This window comes from Neovison vison, chromosome 8 (genome assembly GCF_020171115.1).
Source record: "Neovison vison isolate M4711 chromosome 8, ASM_NN_V1, whole genome shotgun sequence".
Lineage (NCBI taxonomy): Eukaryota > Metazoa > Chordata > Mammalia > Carnivora > Mustelidae > Neogale > Neogale vison.
Window position 1 is genome coordinate 41893909 of NC_058098.1, and position 5527 is coordinate 41899435.

Consider the following 5527-nt stretch of genomic DNA (forward strand, 5'->3'; position numbering starts at 1 on the left):
AGCCCTCAGAGCTCCGTGGATTTCATTATAAAGTACTAAATAAAACCTGGCACCTTGCAAGGTGTCCCATAGCCTGGGATATGGAGAGATAAGGGGCTTTGCCAAGGTCAGACTATAGGCAGCAGGGAGCCCACAGATAGGAGTTGGTTAAAGACGAAACACAACACAACTCGCACGCGCACACACACACACACACACACACACACGATATGGGTAGTTGGTATGAACACTGTCTGAATCTCATGCCTGCTGTGGCAGATTGTAATTTCCAAAGATGGTCCCATCACCACGTTCTTCTTATAATGGACATAGGCCCTCTCGCATCAAGAGGCGGAGGGAGACGGTCTCCCTAGCTTTGCCCCTGCTGGGCCTGAAACTCTGAGGGAGAGGGAGGTTATAAAGGGCAATGTAATTTTCACTGGCCCTCCCGGGATCCTTAACCTGGGGATCCTGCAGCCAGCCACACGGGAAGGCCACCATTGATGCTCTGGCCCTAAACCTTGCCAGCTGTCTGCCTTGAGCAGCCGTCATCAGTACCAGCAGCAGCAGACATGGGAGTGAGCAAGGCTTCAGAGGATCCCGGCTGTGAGCCTTTGAGCAGTTCCAGTGGGACCATGTGGCGTGGAGAGGAGCCGTCCCCATCGAGATCATCCCAAACCACAGGTTCCCTGACAAAAAATGTTATTTTAGGGGCACCTGGGTGGCTCAGTGGGTTAAGGCCTCTGCCTTCGGCTCGGGTCGTGATCCCAGGGTCCTGGGATCGAGCCCCGCATCAGACTTTCTGCTCGCCAGGGAGCCTGCTTCCTCCTCTCTGTCTGCCTGCCTCTCTGCATACTTGTGATCTCTGTCTGTCAAAGAAATAATAATAAAATCTTTAAATAATTAAAATCGTTAATAAAATCTTTAAAAAAATGTTATTTTAAAACACTAAGATTAGGAGTGGTTGGCTAGGCCTCAGAGTATACTCCTAACGAGAGTGGCTCAGCTATCACTCAGGACAGGATATACCCTAAGGCAGAGTCTACCAACTCTACCAACGCATTAGCTGACCCAAGGGAAAACAGGAAGGCACAGCTCTGGGTCTTCACAAAGCCTCAATCTGACATGAGGCCTGACTTTGTGGGGACGACTGGCAGAAATACTGCCTGTGGTTCTGGCCCCAACCTTTACATGGCCCTGGTTTTACTTTCCCTGTTGGTGGCTTTGTTGAGAAACAATTCAAGATTAAAGTTAGGGGATAATTGACAGAGACCACCAGTGGATTCCCCAACTCTGTTTTCTCTTTCTTCCTTTAGTAGCAAGTTCCTGAAGTTGAGCAGCTCGTAGACCACTCCGATTAAAGACTCCCACCATAGGTGTGTGTGATGTGCCATGCCAGGCCTCCGTGGTCCAGCCAGTCTTGCTGCCACTGTGGACACAGTCCATGCGCAGGTCTTCTTCATTGTCTTCTCCTCTCCGCCATATTCATTTTTCTCCACTTCTTTCTTAATAGAAAGAGAAATACACATAACCTAAAACTCACCATCTTAACGGTTTTTAAGTGTGTAATTCAGAGTGTTGAGCACATTCACCAGTTTTACAATCATAATTACGATCTGATTTTGGAGCGTATCACACAAAAAGGAATCCCTGTACCAGTGAAGCAGTGGTTTCCATTCTGCCCTGCCCCTAGGTTTTTGCAAACATGACTCTGCTTTCTGTCTCTGTGGGTTTGCCTATTCTGGACATTTTCTATCAGTGGAATTACGTAATATGTGGCATTTTGTTGTTTGGATTTTTCACTTAATTAGGACAGTATTTTCAGGGTTTGCCTGTGTTTTAGCATACACTGGTATTTTATTTCTTTTTTTGTGTGTGCTGTGTAGTAGTCTATTGTATGGAGATAAACCATTTTATTAATTAATAAACAATTTTATTTATCGGTTGATTAGTTAATGGACATTAAATTTGTTTCCACTTTGGGGCTTATATGACTATTCAAGTACAAGTTTTTGTGGGGACATATGCTTTCATTTCTCTTGGGTATAATCATAAGTCTTATAATCATACTGTGTGTAGCTTTTTGACAACAGTGTATATGCTTTTCACAGTGGCTGTACCATTTTACTTTCTGACCAACAATGTATTAGTATTCCAATTTCTCCACATCCTTTCCAACACTTCTTGTTCTCATTCTTATTCTTATTATTGTTGTATTCTAGCCATTCTAAAGTATATGAAGGGAGATTTCATTCTGGTTTGGTTTGTATTTCCCTTATAACTAATAATCTTTCCATGTGCTTATTCGCCATTTGTCTATTTTCTCTAGAGGAATATTCAAGGGTTGTGCTCTATTTTCAGTTGAGTTGTTTATAGTTTTATAGGGTCGTCCCCCCCCCATATTCTGGTTTCTGGACTCTTAACAGATACATCATTTGCAATCGTTTTCAACCATTAGGAGTGTTGTCTTTTTTCTTTTTTAAGATTTTATTTATTTATTTGGCAGAGAGAGAAACAGCGAGCTAGGGAACACAAGTAGGGGGAGTGGGAGAGGGAGAAGCAGGCTTGCCACTGAGCAGGGCTCCATTCCAGGACCCTGGGATCATGACCTGAGCTGAAGGTACACTTAACGACTAAGCCACCCAGGTGCCCCAGCTGTGTTGTCTTTAAAATTTATTAGTAGTGTCCTTTGAGGCATCAAAGTTTTCCATTTTAATGAGTCAAATTTATCTCTTTTCTTTGTTATTGTTTGCGCTTTGGTGTCCTACTTAAGAAACCATGACCCAATATAAGATCATGGAGATTTAGACCTATGTCTATGGTATAAAAAAACCAGCTAGTTTGGGTTGCTGCATAGGTATTTTATAGTATGACAATGTTGCTCACACCCAGTGTCTGGACATTTAGATCAGGACCTGAGTATAGGATTTGCGTCCCCAAGTTCCCACTTTGTTTCCTGGGGCACCTTTTAAAACAACCACTTTGAGTTGAGCCTGCAAAAAATTAGTGACTTCCCCTCCAACCGCCTTGTACGTAATAGGTGCTTGCTACCCTGGTTCTCTATCTCTTGCTCACTCCTATCCTGGGATGGAAGACTGCTCTCCCCCCAGCTCACTGCACACTCCTGCCCCTATTTCTTGGACATGTAAATAATTAACATTGTGACTTTACTTTCTTTGTGTGAGTGTACTGAAACTGGCTTCGACCACAAAGATCCCCGGGGGGTGCCTTGGTGGCTCAGTGGGTTAAGCCTCTGCCTTCGGCTCAGGTCATGGTCTCAGGGTCCTGGGATCGAGCCCCGCATTGGGCTCTCTGCTCAGCAGGGAGCCTGCTTCCCTTCCTCTCTCTCTCTGCTTGCTTCTCTGCCTACTTGTGATCTCTGTCTGTCAAATAAATAAATAAAATCTTAAAAAAAAAAAAATCCCCGGGATGGGGCCCCTGGGTGGCTCAGTGGGTTAAAGCCTCTGCCTTCGGCTCAGGTCATGATCCCAGAGTCCTGGGATCAAGCCCCCGAGTCAGGAATCTCTGCTCAGTGGGGGAGCCTGCTTCCCCCCCACCCCCTGCCTGCTTCTCTGCCTACTTGTGATCCCTCTCTGTCAAATAAATAAATAAAATCTTAAAAAAAAAAAAAAAAAGACACCCAGGGCGTTCATCTCCCCAGAGTGGAAACTCAGATGCTGAGGAAGTTCTTGGTCGACACTGTGTTGGTATCTTGTGCCTCCCCATTCAGCAGATCATAATCTGCTTATTTTTCATTTGATATACCAGATATAGGCCCTCCCCCAACACAATTTCATTTTGAGTTTTATCTCTTACATTTGGATCTTTGATCCATTTTAGTTAATTTTTGCATATGGTGTGAGGTAGGGGGTCCAAATTCATTCGTTTGCGTGTAGATATTCACTTGTCCCAGGATTATTTGTTGAAAATAATATTCTTTCCCCACTGAATGATCTTGGCACTCTTGTTTCAAATCAACCTACTATAGACATTCGAGTTTATTTCCAGTCTCTCAGTTTTATTCCATTGATCTGTATGTCTACCTTTATGCCACTAATACAGTTTTGATCACTGTATCTTTAAAGTAAGTTTTGAAATCAGGAAGTGTGAGTCCTCTAACTTGGTGTTTCTTTCCCATGATTATTTTACTTATTTGGATTACCTATAATTTCATATAAAGTTTAGGATCAGCTTGTCTATTTCTGTCAAAAATGCAGTCTGGGTGGCTTAGTTGGTTAAGTGTCTGCCTTTGGCTCAGGTCCTGATCCCAGGGTCCTGGGATCCAGTTCTGTGTTGGGCTCTTTGCTCAGCAGGGAGCCTGCTTCTCCCTAATCCTGGTGCTCCCATGCTTGTGATCTCTTTCTCTCTGACAAATAAATAAATAAAATCTTTTTTTAAAAATGTGGTTGGAATTTTGATAAGAATCAAATATGTAGATCAGTTTTGGTAGAGTAGCTGTCCTAAGAATATTAAATCTTCCAATCCATAACGATGAGGTTTTTTTCCCCTTTAAAAGTACATCTTCTTTAATTTTCTTAAACAATATTTTATAATTTCAACGTGAAGGTTTTGCAATTCCTTGGTTATTTATTCCTAAGTATTTTATTCTTTTTGATGCTATTATAAATAGAATGATTTTCATAATTTTATTTTGGTTTGTTCATTGCAAGTATTTAAAAAAATTGTTCTTGTCTCCTGCAACTTTGCCAAGCTCATTTACTAACTTGAACAGTTTGTTCATGAATTTTTAAAAAAGTGTTTCTATATGTAAGATCACATCTTCTGTGAAAAAAGTTTTATTTTTTTCCTTTCTAATCTGGATATGCCTTTTACCCTGTTTTGTCCTTGCCTCCTTGGCCCTGGCTAGAACTTCTAGTACATTGAATAGAAGTGGGGAGAGTAGGCATTTTTTTACTTTTTCCTGATTTTGCAGGGAAAACATTCAGTTTTTCTCACCATTAAGCATGATGTTAGCTGTGGGCTTTTCACTGATGTTCTTTATCAGTTGAGGGAATTCCTTTCTATCCCTAATTTGTTGACTATTTTTATAATGAGAGAGTATGGTATTCTGTCACATGTTTTTTTCTGCCTCAGTTGGGATGATCATGCAATGTTTTCCTTCATTCTATGAATGTGGTGTATTTCATTGATAGATTTTTGTTATGTTGAATCACTCTTGCATTTACGAAGTAAATCCAGTTGGGCATGGTGTATAATTATCTTCATATGCTGCTGAATTCAGTTTGCTAGCATTTTGTTAAGGATTTTTGCATCTATATTTATAAAGGGTATTGTTGTGTAGTTTTCTTTACTTGTGGTGACTTTTTCTTTGGTATCAGAATAATACTGGTTTCATCAACTGAATTAGGAAGTGTTTCCTTCTCTTACATTTTTTTAGAAATTGTGAGAAAAACTGATGTTCATTCTTTTTTAAATATTTAGTAACATTCACCAGCGTAGCCATCTGGTTCTGAGCTTTTCTTTGTTGAAAAAAAATTTTTTTTTTAATGATTCAATCTTTGTAACAGTTGTAGGTCCTTCTGGATTT